This window comes from Piliocolobus tephrosceles, chromosome 5 (genome assembly GCF_002776525.5).
Source record: "Piliocolobus tephrosceles isolate RC106 chromosome 5, ASM277652v3, whole genome shotgun sequence".
NCBI classification, from domain to species: Eukaryota; Metazoa; Chordata; class Mammalia; order Primates; family Cercopithecidae; genus Piliocolobus; species Piliocolobus tephrosceles.
Window position 1 is genome coordinate 162,128,424 of NC_045438.1, and position 18,445 is coordinate 162,146,868.

Here is an 18,445-nt window from a genome sequence, read left to right on the forward strand (position 1 = left end):
CACTCAAAGTCACACAACAAATAAGTGGCCTTGCTGAAACCAGATACTGTCCTTACTCTCAGATCATATCACCTTAGAGGGCCACTATCAACACATTATTACCAGTAACACAATTATTATATCAAACTGAGTCGCTATCGCCTAGAAAAGAACAGTGCCCCAAGGGAATGGAGCCCAGATGAGGTGAATTTTGAAATTGGGGAATAAGTGAAGAATGGTATAAATCAGAGGATTCTAAATAGCCATAGGCACTGGGACCCTGGAGAATGAGTTTACAAAGAAGATCAGGTAGCAAATATGATATGATAATGGTGGTGGTGTTTGGTGGTGATAGAGGTGGTGATGATGGTGGTGGTGATGGTGGTAATGGTGATGATAATGGTGGTGATGGTAGGGTGACTATGGTGGTGATAGTGATGGTGATGATGGCAGTGGTGGTGGAGATGGTGAAGGTGATGGTGGTGGTGATGGTAGGAGTGATGGTGGTGGTAGTGATCGTGGTGGTGATTGTGATGGTGATGATGATGGTGATAGTGGTGCTGGTGATGGTGGTGGTGGTGGTGATGGTGGTAAAACACCCAATATTTACTCATTTGTTCAACAAGAGTTTAGTGCGAATCCACCAGTCTAAGCACTGGAGTACAGTTGTGAACAAAATTAAGTTTCTGCCTTCACAGAGCTTACAGTCTAACAGAGAACACAGACTAGTAAATAGAAAATTTTAGCTCAGCATGGCAAATTCTCTGATGGAAATAATATCCCTTTAGGATATGCACAGCTTCATGCACCTTGGGTTCCCTTCATACCCTCTTTCTTTCTCCTCTCTCCTCCTGTGACATCCTTCTCTCTTTCCCCCTCCTGCTCTGCATTTTTCCCTCTCCCATATGTCCATTCCTTTAATTCAGATATTTTTGGAGGCCTGTTCTATACCAGCTCTACACCATGCAGCAGTGGTATGGCAATGAAAAAAGCAGCATAGGATTGTATGGGAAAACATAGGATTGTATGGGAAAGCATAGGATTGCATGGGAAAGCAAATCTCTTAAATATAGCTCAAAGTTTTCCCAGGACTAAACATTGGATCAAAAGATACAAGAATGTCTGAGGTCCCACAGTAATAACTAACCACGCTATTATTTGAAGAAACCCTTTCTCCAGGGTCAAAATTACACACAAACAGCTAGTCACCATAAACACTGAAGAAAAATGTAGTAGGGGGTTATTTGCTCTTCTGGGGGCTTGTTTTGCAATTTGAAAACTAAGGTTGACACAACTGAAGTTTATTCCATAGGATCTCAACATTTACAGTTACTTGATTCCATGGTATTCTGATTCCATTGTAGTAAGAAAAAAGATAATATTAATGAGAAAATTAGGAAGGTAGGAGGGAAGAAAAAAATATCAATATAGTTATATATTTTTAAATTTCAGTGTTTGTACTGCTGCCATCCTGGACTTTCCAGCTTCCCTTGAGATGTATGCATTTATTTTTAAACCTGGCCTTTTGCTAATATTGAACCACAGTGCCATCATTAATCCCCATTAATACTTTGCTCTGACTATGCCTTTTGGGAACTAACTCATGACTAAACTTTTTTAACCAATCGATGTTCGATGTACTCTTTAGCATTACAAAAAAATCTTGAACTTCAGCTAGTAAATCAAACTGACCACAATTAGGAGTAGGTCCTGGATTTTTCTAGGACCCAGTACAAGATGAATGACTATAGACCTTTGAGATGAAATGGACTTTAGTGCTTCTGATCCTCATGCATCTGTGATCCTACAGATAAACAGAAAATAAAGTTATTTTTCCTTTGTCCATCTTTTCCTCCCCTTCTTTTTGTCCCAGTATTTAGAAAGATTTTTTTTCTTTCCATGCATGAAAAAGACAGTAATGACATAACTCCTTTGATATGTTGCCAAGCAACTCCACAGGGGGTTTACAATAAAACCATGTTTTATTCGTTTTCTTTCCAGTGTTTACTTGGTCATCTTATGGGAAGCCTCACATTGAGCAAACCTCTTCATGCAACAAACCTTAATTATAAATATTCAGATTACATTTAAAATTCACTTTGATTAGAAATTTCATGTCTGAGTCATCCCAAATGAACTGTAAAGACAGCAATAAATACATAAAGTTTGTATTTATTTCTAAAGTTTATTCCTTGATCGTACAGACCAGTCACAATGTACTTTCATAACAGTTTTATTAAGAACAATTTTTAATTACAAAGCAATATCTAACTCATCCTTTGGTTTATAAAGCAGCTAAAACCTCTTTTTTTGGAGTGAATGGTTGTAGATACATCTAAGGACCCAGGTGCTCAATGGGCATGGTCCTTGGCCTTTGTAAATCACCAAGGAACTTTTTTACATTTATCCATATGGATCGTATTTTTTGAAAAAGTTCATCTATCAAAACAAATCATGATTATGTAATAATGCCTTGTTACCCCATTCTTGTGTCAGATTTATATAACTGCCAATGAGAACTTCTAATGGTGGTGGAGGTGGTAATTATCTCTACCAGATGATGAGTATGACCACACTGAATATGATTCGGGGTCACCTTTGTTGGGGTAAAGATACAACTTCCGTCTGGTCTTTTATAAAAGTGACAACAGCATACCTGCATTACTAACCCGCAAATGCCTAGAGGTCAAAATTCCCCGGGTGGTGACCACTGCCAGATGTAGGCTCCATGATGCACTTGAGTCTCCCTCCAGAGCTTCTGAGTCTCCAACCCTATCAGCTTTTAATTAAAAGTGTTATTGTCTCTTTCTATTAGTCGTGTCTGGAATGAAATTCCTCAGTTTGGAACAGCAGAAAAAGGCAGAAGCCTCTGGTGTTCCTTGCAATCTTTCCAATTGTAACACATATTAATTAGTAGGAGCTCTCAGGGTGACAACTTTGGGAGAATCCACTGATTTGTATTAATGAAGAATGTTACTGAAGTCCAACAGAATAAAGTACTAAATTACCAACTCTAAAAAGACTTTTTTTAAACCATTAAAGTTAAAGTCAAGGTATTTCTAAGAATGAAAGTCATTTCTATGATCCTAAAATGACCCAGGGAATTCAATGATGAATGGGTAGTGCAGACTCATGGTAAACAATATATTGAAAGTAAACAATACCATAAGGTCACCTTATTCACCAGGGATTTTCATTTCTGTTTGTTGAAGATTTTTTAAAAATTGACAAATATATTGGAAGCCTGTGGGAAAATAGAATTTAGCAGAAAGTATCCTCATAGTCACTTTTGAGAAACTGCGTAAATGCATTCCATAAATAACCAAAGTGCAGGTGGAAAGACTGAGGTATCAGGAAGTTAAGTAACTTTATCCAAGGTTGCTGGTAGCACTGGGGGTGAGTCCTGAGTTGCCTGGCCCCACTAATTCACACACAATGTTGTATTTCCCCTGGGTTTGTCCTCTGTCTGTCCTCTCTCCAGGTCACATGAGCTCCTTGGATACAGATATAATGCCTTGTCTGATTCAATCCTTCTCTTTCAGGTGGGGGCAGTGGGGGACAATGAACTGTTCATAAGAGAAAAAAGACACTGTCTTTTTTCTCTTATGGTAAAAGCCAGCAATATAATGAAGTTTCCATTTGTGGTCAAACAGCTAGTTTTCTCAATTATTAAGCTTACATTTCTTATGCCTCTTCACCTCATATTTTTGGAGAAAAACAGACATTTATTACAAGCCATCTCTCGAATGTGATAATCATGGGCAATCTAAATGTCTGCTTTCCCTGAATTGCTTCCTGGAATGAGGTTTCAATGCTGCAGCTATTTTGTAATCACACAGGCTATTTCTGAAGCACAAGGATGCTTTACAGCACTCCCTCCAAGCTGTGCAGTTGGTGCTGCTCTGGTCTCCTGGGGCCAGCATCCCCAGGATAGATGGATAGCCAAGGAGCAAAGCCGGCTCAGCCCTTTAGCATATGCACAGCTTCATGCACCTTGGGTTCCCTTCATACCCTCTTTCTTTCTCCTCTCTCCTCCTGTGACATCCTTCTCTCTTTCCTCCTCCTGTTCTGCATTTTTCCCTCTCCCATACGTCCATTCCTTTAATTCAGATATTTCTGGAGGTCTGTTGCATACCAGCTCTACACCATGCAGCAGTGGTGTGGCAATGAAAAAAGCAGGCCACACTTGGAGACCTTGAAATCTCAGTTTCGTTCTCTCAGTCCATGTTTGCTTATTTCTCTCATTATTGTCAATTAATAAAATATGTTTTGGCCAAATGAGCATCCTCAGTTACTAAGAGAGACAAGGTTAATAATTTCCTGTGGTAATAGTTATCATGAAAAACGAGTCTAATTACCCACCCCTGTCAGAGCTTGGGTCATATGTATACCAAAGGACATTCATATTATCGGTAGTTATATGCTTCATACTATTCATTAGTGTTAGTTGCAGGGTTTTTTTTAATCGAAGTAAAATTTACATACAGTAAAAAAATCACGGATATTAAATGCACAATTCAATGAGTTTTGACTGGGGTAATCACCACCCCAATCAAAATATAGACATTTCCATAAGCCTAGAAGTTTCCCTCGTGCTTCTTCCAGTCAATCCCCACCTCATTAGGTAGCTGCTACTCTGATTTCTTGCAATGGGTTACATTTGTCTATTCTTAAACTTCACATAAATGGATTCAGACAGTAGAAACAGGACTGGCTTCTCTTACTGCATCAACTGCATGTGTTTTCAATGTTTTCCTTACCATTACTAAGAAGTAGTTTATTGTATTGTATATCACAATTTGTCTATCCATTCACCTATTGATGGATGTTTAAGATGTTTCCAATTTGAAGCTATTATGAATACAGTTACTATAAACATTATTGTACAAGTGTTTTTGTGTGTGTTTTCATATGTCTGGAGTAAACAGTTAAAGAGAACATGCCTAGCTGTTTTATTTATTTAACTTTTTATATATTTGACTTTATAAGAATTGGCTAGTTTTCCAAAGCAGCTCTACTGTTACACATTCCTGCCAGCAATGTATGAGAGTTCCAGTTTCACCACAGCTTCACCTATTCTTGATGTCTTGAACCTTTTTAATTTTAACCAATCAAATGGGTATATAGTGGCATTTCATTGTAGTTTTAATTTTCATTTCCCTGATGGCTAATGATGTGGATCATCTTTTAATATATTTATTGGTGATATATATATATATGCAGCTTGTTTTCAAGTCTACTGTTTCTTATTGGGTCATTTATACTTTTATTATTAAGTTATAGTTGCTCTGTGTTTATACCTCTCATTTGTCAGATATGTATAGAACATATTTTCCCCAAACCATGGCTTGTAGTTATATCTTATAAATGGCGTATTTTAAGTAACAAAAGTTGTTACATTTTATAAAATCAAACTTTTTCATTGTTCTTTAATAGTCCTTCCCAGTAAATGTTCTTTTCACATGAAGACTTTCACATGAATCACTATTTGCCCATGTTTGCCACTATTTCTCCTATGTTTTATTTTTGAAGTTTTATAATTTGAACTTTTACACTTACATCTTAACTTATCTTTTGATGTTGTGTGAGGTAGGGATCATATCTTATTTTTTTCAAATTTATCCATTTGTTCCACCCGCATTTGTTGAAAAGACTGTTGGAAAGGCTTTCATTTGTTGCAAAGACTTTCTTTGTTGAAAAGACTGTCATTTTCTTCATTGAATTGCTTTGGTGACTTTGTCGGAAATCAAATGTCTACATGAGTATGGATCTATTTCTAGACTCCCTTTTCTGTTTCATTAGTTTATATGTATGTCCTTATGACAATACCACACTGCCTTGATTACTGCTTTCCTCTAGTAAACCTTCAAATCAGGTAGTCATTCATCTTTGTTCTTCTTTTTCAATATTATGTTTAGTTATTCTAGATCCTTTGTATTGCTATGTAAATTTTGGAAACAACTTGCCAACTTTAATGAAATGCCTATTGGCATTCTAACTATCCCATTGTCTTGATTTAGTAAAGAAGTATTACAAGGTAGCCTATAGCCATCTTCCAGTGATAGCACATCCATTCATTCAACAGAACTTACTGAGTTCCCACTCTGTGCTAGCCCTGGGAATACAAAGTCAAAACAGCATGGTGCCTTCCTTCCTTCTGTGAACATAAAGTCTGGTAAAAGAACACAGACAGTCTAACCAATGACACAACACAATGCGATAAATGGATAGTACTATGCAAAGAGTACTACGTGATCAAAGAGTAAGGACATCCAAATCAAAGTGATAAGTAAAGATTCCCAGAGTGTAACCAGCTGAGTTTTAAAGGATCAATAGGCCACCAGGTAAATAAGAGGTTTGAGTATGGATGGACATTCCAGGGAGAGAGAATAACATTTCCAGCAACAACAAGGCAGAAAACAGCTTGTTATTAAGCAAACCACTATGAAAAACCAAAGAGATGGTAGATGATTTTCCATTCCTTTGGACCAAGTATGTGACCCTGGCTGTTGTAAGTGCCGTGAAAGCCCAGAAAAAAATCAAGGATGAGGCGCCAGGCAAGGGAAGAAGCAGAATTGCTGCTACCCTATTTCTTTTTTCTTGTGCATTGTCTGGGATGCCTGCCCATGGAATAACCTGAGTACTTGACCTTCAACTCATCTCCGTTCCTGTCCTTACAACATAACTTGGCAAATGGCAGAGCAGGCACAAAAACAGATTTCTACATTCCCAGAACCATGATCTTTTAAATTTTATTTTTTTAGAACAGTTTTTTTCAAATAGCAATTGAATCCAAATACGTAAAAGAGAAAAAGCAGAGCAACTATTACTAAAGAAAGGTGGTGACTGCAGCCTTGACTACCAACATTCAATTCTCACCTGCCCCACCCCACAACACCATAACTACTGAGATTCTTTTGCAAACCCCTAGCATGTCATGAAGCACAATTTGACATCCACCACACCACTTCCACCTGTAATTAAGTCTGGTGGGGACTTGTGGTTCACAAAACCTGGAAACGATTTTCTACAGGAAATAATTCTTCTTCTTGCCAAATTTAGCACTAGGCCTTTGATGTTAGTTCGTGTTACCCAACATCGAAATTCATTTCCAATGGTCTTTGAGAAACTATTATGGACAAAATTAGGTATAAGACTATTTTCTAAAAGAGTTATAGAAATCCTAGCCTTTATGAGGACATAACTTTTAACAATGAAATTTAATGGAATATAATCAGTTTATAACAGAGAAAAGTCATTTCATCATAGCCATATAAAATGTGCACAGAGGAGAAAAATACCCTTGCATATTTTTTAAAAAGCAGAAAGAAATAGTAACTATACAAAATTAAAGGTCTGTGCTACAGGAAATTTAAGAATCAAGAAATGTCACATTTCTTTATTTTTCAGTATCAAGTTAGAATCTGCTCATATTCCAATGACCAAAATTAGACAGAAGTCCAGTATGGGTCACCTTTTAAGGCTATTTCTATTCTTTGAATTATACAGGAGAAATAATTTTAAAATCATAAATAATATTATACTATAGATGCTGGTTTAATTTAAAAGTCTTCATTGATTTTCACAGCTTTATTGAAATATAGTTGACAATAAAATGTGCATACTTAATGTACAATTGGATAATGTTGACATGTATATGTACCCATGAAACGAACATTAAAATCAAAATAATGAATATATCCATTGCCCCCAGAAGTTTCCTCATTGTAATTTCTTCCTTAAACCACTCCCAGATTTGTGTACCACCCCGCATCACTGCTCAGCCTTCTGTCATTATATAATGATTTGTGTTTTCCAGATTTTTACACAAATATAATCCGGCAGTATGTACTCTTTGTGAGGCTTCTTTTATGCTTCCTTCCTGTATTCTGAGCTTCATCCATCCTTTTTTTTTGTTTCAGTAGTTCATTCCTCTTTATTGCTGAGTAGTAGTGTTTCATTGTATGGGGGAATCACTATTTGCCCATGTATTTACTTGTGGATGGACATTTGGGCCAATTTCAGTTTTTGCCTCTTACAAATAAAGCCAGAAACTTTAGCTTGGAAGATTTAGTAAAAGTCTTTGTTTAGACGTAAGCTTTCATTTCTCTTAGGTAAATACCTAGGAGTGAGGTGGCTGGGTCATAAGCTAAACATAGGTTTAATTTTTAAGAAACTACCAAACTGTTCCCTAAAGTGGATGGGCATTTTACATCCCCACCAGCCGCATATGAGAGTCTCAAGTGTTCCATATCCTCCCTGACACTTGGTATGATCAGTCTTTTTAATCTTAGACTTTTAAACAAATGTCCAGTGTTACCTTGCTGTGGTTTTGATTTGCATTTCCTTAACGGCTGATGATACTGAGCATCTTTTGTTGTGATTGGCCACCCATGTATTTTCTTTGATGGAATATCTGTTCAAATATTTTTCTCTTGTTTTAAGGTTGTGTTTGTTTTCTTACTATTGAGTTTCAAGTGTTCTTTACATATTCTAGATACGTTTTTTTTTTTTTAATCAGATAAAGGATTTACAAATATTTTCTTCCACTCTAGTTTTATTTTTTCATTCTCTTCACAGGGCCTTTCAAAGAGCAAAAGTTCTTAATTTTTATGAAGTCTGATTTATAAATTTTTTTATGGATTGTGCTTTTCATATTTTATCTAAGTAACCTGCCTAACCTAACATCACATAATTTTCTCCTTTGCTTCCTTTTAGAAGTTTTATAACTCTAGGTTTCATATTTAGGTCTAAGGTTCATTTTGAGTTAATTTTTATATATGATGCGAGGTATGAATCAAAGCTCATATTTTTGTATATGAATATCCAATTGATGCCACCCCATTTGTTGAAATGATTATCCTTTATCCATAAAATTTCCTTTGCAACTTTATCACAAATTAGTTAACTGTATTTGCGTGAGTCTATTTCTCTATTCTCTATTGTGTTCCATTGATTTGTTTGTATTTATACCAAATGGTGTCATGCTACTTAATTTAAAAGTACTACATATAATTGTACCCAAATTCTATTTAATTTTGTTTTATTAAATTTTACTTTAATAGGAAAGAAACTAAACTGCAACAGATTTGTTAAACTTCAAATAAATATTTCTTCACTACAAGAGATATCATTTCTTAACAGGTCTCCCTAAGGTTATTAAAAATTATAAAAACCATTAAAAGAATAAAGTAATTATGTACTTTTAAATTATACTTTAATGTTAGATGGTATCAATTAACTGAGAGACCAACACACTAAAACATTACCATTTTCAGTCTTCCTCTCCTCTTTCTCCTATCCTTTTTCTTAGGATGATTATTGTTTTTATATTATCAAGTTTTAAAATTCATCTATAACTGTAAATCCCAAAGATGCTTAACTTATATAGATTGTTCTCACCACTGAATCTGTTATCACAGAGTCTCTGTTCCTGGGTTCTTTGTTTGATTCAGTCCCTAATTATTTTGATATCACTTTTCAGGTATTAATAGTTTGGTTGTGATAGGTACTGTATTCCCTGAAGCACTTCATGTTTGAAAATGTGTGTAAAAGGAGTTGAACACTTGATTTGATTCTCCACTTGGTCACTGTTGGTGTACAGAAGAGCTAATGATTTGTGTATATTAATCCTGTGTCCAGAAACTTTGCTGAATTCTTTTATCAATTCTAGGAGCTTTCTTAAGGAGTCCTTGGGGTTTTCAAGGTAAACAATTATATCATCAGCAAACAGTGACAGTTTGACTTCCTCTTTACCTATTTGGATGCCCTTTATTTCTTTCTCTTATCTTATTGCTATGGCTAGGACTTCCAGTACTATGTTGAAGAGGAGTGGTGAGAGTGGGACTCCTTGTCTTGTTCTAGTTCTCAGAGGAAATGCTTTCAACATTTCCTCATTCAATATTATGTTGGCTGTGGGTTTGTCATAGATGGCTTTTATTATGTTAAGATATGTCCCTTACATGCTGATTTTGCTGAGAGTTTTAATCATAAAGCAACGTCAGATTTTGTTGAATGCTTTTTCTGAATCTATTGAGATGATCATGTGGTTTTCGTTTTTCATTCTGTTTATGTGGTGTATCACATTTATTGACTTGCGTATGTTAAACCATGTCCACATCCCTGGTATGAAACCCACCTGATCATGGTGGATTATCTTTTTGATATGTTGTTGGATTCAGTTAGCTAGTATTTTGTTAAAGATTTTAGCGTCTGTGTTCATCAAGGATATTGGTCTGTAGTTTTCTTTTTTGGTTATGTCCTTTCCTGTTTTTTGTATTAGGGTGATGCTGGCTTCATAGAATGAATTTGGGAAGATTCCTTCTTTATCTTATGGAATAGTGTCAAAAGGATTGGTACCAATTCTTCCTTGAATGTCTGGTAGAATTCTGCTGTGAATCCATCTGTTCCTGGACATTTTTTTGTTGAAAAGTTTTTAATTACCATTTCAATCTCACTGCTTGTTGTTGTTCTATTCAGGATATATAATTCTTCCTGACTTAAGCTAGGAGGGTTGTATTTTTCCAGGAATTTATCCATCTCTTCAAGATTTTATAGTTTATATGTGTTAAGGTGTTCATAGTAGCCTTGAATGATCTTTTATATTTCAGTAGTGTCAGTTGCAATATCTCCTGTTTCGTTTCTTAGTGAGGTTATTTGGATTTTCTCTCTCCTTTTCTTGGTTAATTTTGCTAATGATCTGTCAATTTTATTTATCTTTTCAGATAACCAGCTTTTTGTTTCATTTATCTTTTATATTTTTGTTTGTTTGTTTATTTGTTTCAGTTTTGTTTAGTTCTGCTCTGATCTTGGTTATCTCTTTTCTTCTGCTATGTTAGGGTTTGGTTTGTTCTTGTTTCTCTAGTTCCTTGAGATGTAACCTTAGAATGTCAGTTTGTGCTCTTTTGGTCTCTTTTATGTAGGCCTTTAGGGCTATGAACTTTCCTCTTAGCACTGCCTTTGTTATATCCCAAAGGCTTTGATAGGTTGTGTCATTATTGTCATTCAGTTCAAATAATTTTTAAATTTTCATCTTGATTTTGTTTTTGACCCAGTGCTCATTCAGGAGCAGGTTACTTAATTTCCATGTATTTGCATGGTTTTGAAGGTTTATTTTAGAGTTGATTTCCAGTTTTATTTTACTGTGGTCTGAGAAAGTGCTTGATGTAATTCCAATTTGCTTACATTTATTGAGGCTCATTTTATGGTTTGTCATATGGTATATCTTGGAGAAAGTTCTATGCACTGTTGATTAGAATGTGTATTCTGTGGCTGTTGGATGAAATGCTCTGTATATATCTGTTAAGTCCATTTGTTCCAAGGTAGAGTTTAAATTCATTGTTTCTTTGTTGACTTTCCGTCTTGATGACCTGTCTAGTGCTGTCAGTGGAGTATTGAAGTCCCCCACTACTATTGTGTTACTGTCTGTCTCATTTCTTAGGTCTATTAGTTATTGCTTTATAAATTTGAGAACTTCGGTGTTCAGTGCACATTTGTTTAGGATTGTAATATTTTCCTGTTGGACAAGGCCTTTTACCATTATAGAATGTCCCTCTTTGTCTCTTTTAACTGCTGTTGCTTTAAAGTTTGTTTTGTTTGATATAAGAATAGCTACCCCTGCTCACTTTTGGTGTCCATTTGCATGAAATGCCTTTTCCCACCCCTTTACTTTAAGTTTATGTGAGTCCTTATGTGGAAGGTGAGTGTTCTGAAGGCAGCAGACAGTTGGTGAGTTCTTATCCATTCTTCAGTTCTGTATCTTTCAAATATAGCATTTAGGCCATTTACATTCAATGTTAGTGTTGAAATGTGAGGTACCATTGCATTCATCATGCTCTTTGTTGCCTGTGTACTTTGGTTTTTTGTTTTTGCTTTTTAACTTGTATTTTTGTTTAATAGGTCCTGTGTGATTTATGCTTTAAAGAAGTTATGTTTTGATGTGTTTCCAGGATCTGCTTCAAGATTTAGAGCTCCTTTTAGCAGTTCTTGTAGTGGTGGCTTGGTAATGGTGAATCATCTCAGCATTTGTTGGTCTGAAAAAGGCTGTATCTTTCCTTCATATATGATGCTTAGTTTCACTGGATACAAAATTCTTGGCTGATAATTGTGTTGTTTGAAGAGGCTGAAGATAGGGTCCCAATCCCTTCTCGACTGTAGGATTTCTGCTGAGAAATCTGCTGTTCATCTGCTAGGTTTTCTTTTATAGGTTACCTGATGCTTCTGTCTCACAGCTCTTAAGATTCTTTCCTTTGTCTTAACTTTAGATAACCTAATGACAATGTGCCTAGGCAAAGATATTTTTGTGGTGAATTTCCTGGGTGTTGTTTGTGCTTCTTGTATTTGGATGTCTAGGTCTCTAGCCAGGCCGGGGAAGTATTCCTCAATTATTACCCCAAATACGTTTTCCAAGCTTTCAGAATTCTCTTCTTCCTCAGGAACACCGATTATTCTTAGGTTTGGTCGTTTAACATAATCCCAGACTTCTTAGAGACTTTGTTCATATTTTCTTATTCCTTTTTCTTTGTCTTTGTTGGATTGGGTTAATTCAAAGAACTTGTCTTTGAGCTCTGAATTTTTTTCTTCTGCTTGTTCGATTCTATTGCTGAGACTTTCCAGAGCATTTCACGTTCCTAAACATTTGTCCAAAGTTTCCCGAATTTTGGCTTGTTTTTTCTTTAAGCTATCTATTTCCTTGAATATTTCTCCCTTCACTTCTTGTATAATTTTTTGGATATCCTTGCATTGGGCTTCACTTTTCTCTGGTCCCTCCCTGTTTAGCTTAATAACTAACCTCTTGAATTCTTTTACAGGTAAATCAGGAATTTTTTCTTTGTTTGGATCCATTGCTGGTGAACTAGTGTGATTTTGGGAGGGTGTTGAAGAACCTTGTTTTGGCATATTACCAGGGTTGGTATTGTGGTTCCTTATCATTTGGGTAGGCTCTGTCAGAGGGAAGGTCTAGGGCTGAAGGCTGTTGTTCAGATCCTTTTGTCCCATGGGGTACTCCCTTGATGTAGTACTCTCCCCCTTTTCCTATGGATGTGGCTTCCTGTGAACCAAATTGCAGTGATTGTCTCTCTTCTGGGTCTATCCACCCAGTGAGTCCACCCAGTTCTGGAGTGGTACTGGGCATTGTCTGCACAGAATCCTGTGATGTGAGCCATCTATGGGTCTCTCAGCCGTGGATACCAGCGTCTGTTCCAGTGGAGGTGGCAGGGGGATACAATGGACTCTGTTAGGGTTCTTAGCTTTGGTGGTTTCAGGCTCTATTTTTGTGCTGGTTGGCCCCCTGCCAGGAGGTGGAGCTTTCCAGAAAGCATCAGCTGTGGTGGTATGGGAAGGAACCAGTAGTGGGTAGGGCCCCAGAACTCCCAAGATTATATGCCCTTTGTCTTCCACTACCAGGGTAGGTAGAGAAGGACCATCAACTAGGGGCATGGCTAGGCATGGGAGCTCAGACTCTCCTTGGGCAGGTCTTGCTGCAGCTACTGTGGGGGACAGGGGTGAAATTTCCAGGTCACTGGAGCTGTGTACCTAAGAGGATTATGGCTGCTTCTGCTGAGTCATGCAGATTGTCAGGGAAGTGGGGGGAAGCTGGCAGTCACAGGAGTCACCCAGCTCCCATGCAAACCAAAGGGCCAGTCTCACTCTCACTGTGCCCCTCCTCGACAGCCCTGAGTCCATTTCCAGGCAGAGGGCAAGATGGGCTTGAAAACCTGACCCAGTCTACCCATCTCCCAGCTGCAAAAGAAAAGGGCTTGGTTCTTCCACACCTGTGGAGTCTGCACACCAGATTTGCACCCTCCCCCAAGTTCTGGCCAGGAGGCTTCTCACCCCATTCAAATTGCTACAAAGTTCAGTTAGAGATTTCCTTCTCCATGTGGAGTTTTACCCTCTGCTCCTCTGTCCACCGTTCTGATGGATCTCTGTGGTGCCAGGCAGGGATGGCCTGCTAGGGGACCCAGCAAGCTCCCAGGGCCTTTCTGCTACTTCCTCTACCCCTGTATTCCCCTCAGCTCTCCAGGTTGACTCAGCCCCAGGGGAAGTCAGAACCTTCACCCACAAACAGACTTTCAGCTTCTCCAGTGGAGATTTGTGTGCGGGAGAGGAGGGGCTCTCTTTCCCACTTCCGCAGTTGGGACACTCACAGTATTTGCAGGGGGCGTCTCTCGGGTCCTGCAGGAGGAGTCTGCTTCCTTCAGAGAGTCTGTGGGTCCTCTCAGGATTGCTGGTTTGTTCTTACAGTCGACCTGGAGCTGAAATTTACAGTGCAAGCCTCCACATGCTGCTTTGTCCAGAGGTGCAGCAATCTAGTCCTGCCTCCCATCCACCATGATGGTCCAAATCCTTGGGTTCTCTATTTTAAGGACACTAATTATCCTAATGTTGTATCATCTTTGTTTTCCATAACTATGGAACTATTAGAATCTCTCTAAATAATTCATTACTTTGGTTTTTTATTAGCATTTTCTTTGATTATCTCAAGTTTTCTTCTATGTCATTAATTTTTATTTTTAATGATATGTATTCTGTTTCTTGCAGCTTATAATTTATTATTAGGTCTGTAATGGTATGATTTGATCCTTAATTTGTTGCCTTTGGTCTGTGATCTCCTAAAAGGTTGTGGGAAAATGACTTATGCTCCTTAATTTTGTTTTCTTCTATGTATATTTTTTCATGATATCTCCCTCTCTCTCTTTCTGTCTCTTCCTCTGTATGCAGTTTCCTTTCCCTTCATTTCTGCTCAAACTTGCATCGCTCCTGTCTCTGGACATTCTATTTGCTGTAATAAATGAAATTCTCTCTTCTCAATCTAAAATTAGTTTGATTACTCCTCTGAACTACAATTTGAGGCCAATGTACCACATTCTATCTACTCTTCAGTACTCTGCAAGAGATTGGAGTGAGGAGTACAGTTTAAGAAGATGAACAATCTTTGGTAGCATGCTTAGGGTCTGCTCTTTCCCTTAAGATTCTCCTACATCTGTCATTCCAGAACCCACCCCCCTAACTGGAGGTATATCTCAGTTCCATTGGGGGATACTCTCAGCTTGTATTATTTCCCAATTGTGTTCCAGAATCTCTACCTCTTTTAAGGTGGAGACCCTTTTTCACTCGTTTCTCCACAGCAGATGTTTCCACCATTCTGTTCAGAACAATTAAAAGATTAGCTTCTTTTTTCTTTTTCTTTTTCCTTTTTTTTGAGACAGGATCTCATTCTGTTGCCCAGACTGGAGTGCAGTGGTGCATTCAGCTCACTGCAACCTCTTTCTTTCAGGTTCAAGCAATTCTCCTGCCTCAGCCTCCAGAGTTGCGGGGACTACAGGCATGTGCCACTATGCCCAGCTAGTTTTTGTCTTTTCAGTAGAGACGGGGTTTCACTATGTTGGCCAGGCTGGTCTTGAACTCCTGACCTCAAGTGATCCATCTGCCTTGTCCTCTCAAAGTGCTGGGATTACATGCCTGGCCAAAAAGATCAGCATTTTAATTATATGTATTACTTTCTAGATTTTGAAATATAAATTAGAAATCTCAGGTTTTTGGTTAGGAGCTGAGCCATGTTTGTCTCTGCTTCACTCCATGATCTTCATCTTTTCTTGGCACCATGTTTTGAAGTGTATTGCATTATATTATGCCACTGAGGTTGCTGACAATGACTTTTAGGAGTTTTTGAAAATTTTCCAATTTTGTAGGTAATATGGGAGGGCAATTTAGTGTAGCCTTAATGAAGTTGAATAATGCCTCCTGTACATAGCCCTGCACTTGTATTGTCTACTTGACCACCAGTGACCTAAGACCAAGACACTTTATTCTGCCACGGTCAAACCCTGAGTTCATGAGAGGGTGTTAAAACAGCCAACTGTGGCATGAAAAAGGACAAACATGTCCTCGAAGTGTCCTCCAAGCATATCTTGTTGTTTGGGAGAGGAGATATTATTTTAACCCTTTACATCTGTCACCAAAAACTTACCTCGTTCAGGGCCTGAGCTCCGCAGAAATCAATGTTCTAATTAGAAAACAGTAGCTAATCTGCCCAATGCTAATAAATGAGAGTTGTGATTTATCTAGCAACAGGGAACAGCTCAGCAGTAACAATGAAAAGGTCTGTAGAGGACAGAGCTTTTTTTCCTTACTCTTCCCCTTAGCTGATTGAGTTCAGCCCTATGCTATAAATAGCCTTTGTAATTAATGGCTGTTTGAAAATCAGTTATCAGGACCACAGTTTAAGAGCCTTTACCTCTGAAATTCATAGAGCCTATTTTATGTCTCAGTGATAAGGGAATGATAATGTGAGTTCAAAGCTAAACCTGCCTACCCACAAAGACCCAACCACATGATAGCCTACCAAGACATTCTTCAATCTTCACGATAATGGATACAGATTTTTAAATAATCAATCCAACTGCAAGGAGAAGTACTGATCTTTAATATGGCCAGAACGTTTGGCTAAAGCCTGCTGCACCCTAGTAATTCCATGAATCTATAAGCTAAAGTCAAAATTTATATCAAAGACATGAGTTTGCAATTAGCTGAACAAGGTCTTTTAGAGACCCCCAAAGAGTTCATTTTTTTTCCTACATTGAACAAATTAACAGTGTGGTTACTAAAGTTCTTCACTTTAACCTGACTGGACACAGAGTTAAAGGGGGAAAATAGCATGTCTAAATCAAATTGAATAGTGATCTTCTAGACAACACTCCCCAGAAGGGACCATCCTTGGGAAATGCCACTCAGTGCCAGAGTAAATCTCACATTTCAGTGAAGGGTTTGTCATTCACAGTACAAGGTGCTTGCACATCTTGAATTCGTTTTCTTCTAGTATTTTTTATTTCATTCATTATTGCCTACTTACATAATACCCATACAGAGCTCCTAGCAGGTCCCAGAGCCTGCCATATTGTTTCATGACACTACGCATTTATTAAAACTGTTTCAGGTATGTAGATGACCTTTTCTGGCCAGTTTGCGTGTCATCTCCCTCTGTTAGGCCCCCAGCATCACCACCACCAACCTCCAACCTAACTGATAACTCCCTTCCTCAGGTTCCCACTCTACCTCTACATTTTTCTGTCTTAATATCAGTAATCTTTACTTCCACTTGATTGGTTTATTTCCATCTCTCTCCAGGCAGAAGGTCTTATTCTTACTCAAATGTACATTTCCTATATGCTTGTTGACTATACAAGTGATTGGTGAACAACTACTGAGCACCCAGTCTTTGCTAACACTTGGTAAAATTCAGAAAGATGAAGATTTTTTTTTTCCTTTGCCCCCGATGAACTGATAAACCAGTGGGGAAGGCAGACTTCTCTACAACTAGACACACCAAGTCAAAAAGAGGGGTCTAGGCAGGTGATGAGGCTGAGTTGTTAGTTGGTGAGGCAGCAAACACAAAAAAGCTCACCATGTTTTAATGTCTCTTCTGTGATTTTCATAATCAAAACACACATGCTTCAATCATGTGTTTCACATTGCTTACTAATGTCTTTGCATTATAACTCAGACCTGTGCTTCTAAACTAATGTGCATACAAATCACCCAGTGATCTTATTAAAATGCAAATTCTTATTCAAGAGTTCTGGGAGGGGTCTGAGATTCTGCATTTCTAACAAGCTCTCAGGGAATGCCAATATTGCTGATTCATGAATGCCTCAACCAGCAAGGCTCCACACCATTGTAATGTCAATGTAAACATTGTTGAAATGGCACCAGTTTTTGGAAAAGCTCCTGGTCTCTCTACCTAGATTCTTCTGACTGTAATTAAACATGATCAACATTACACCAAGAGAGGTAGATTCAGCAGTGCCCAGAAAAAAACTGGCAAGATGCCTTGAAACTGTTACCTCTTGGCCTTTGTTTTATTATCTAAACACAAAAGGTCTTTGCTTCTGCACTTTAGGTCTGCTGCTACAAGATGAGTGTAATCTGAAAGTGTGGCAGGTTTTTTCCAGATATTCAAGATTGCCTTTCTCTGCTAAAGTCTCTTCCATATTTAAACCATAACATGCCAGGCTCTTTATGGAAATAGAAATACCTTCTAAGAAAACTCTAAAACTTTAATCAGTTTAAACAATCATAAAAATAATACTTAAGTGAATTTTACAAAGGAAACAAGAAGCTCTGGGCCAGGCATGGTGACTCACGCCTTTAATTCCAACTCTTTGGGAGGCTGAGGCAGAAGAATCACTGGAGCCCAGGAGTTGAAGACTAGCCTGGGCAACATAGGGAGACCCTGGCTCTACCAAAAAAAAATTAAATTAGCCGTGCGTGCACTTGTAGTCCTAGCTACTAGGGTTACTGAAGTGGGAGGATCACTTGAGCCTGAGAGTTCAAGTCTACATTGAACCATGATTGTGCCACTGCATTCCAGCCTGCGTTACAGATCGAGACCTTATAAAAAAGAAAGGGAAGGAAGGAAGGAAGGAAGGAAGGAAGGAAGGAAGGAAGGAAGGAAGGAAGGAAGGAA

The 18,445-nt window shown here is 38.0% G+C and overlaps 1 protein-coding gene across 1 annotated transcript in view; it reads left to right on the forward strand.

The window, feature by feature from the left end:
* F13A1 (coagulation factor XIII A chain) overlaps positions 1 to 18,445 on the forward strand; it is a 170,215-nt gene that overhangs the window by 72,470 nt on the left and 79,300 nt on the right. The gene's annotated exons all lie outside the window — the stretch shown is intronic.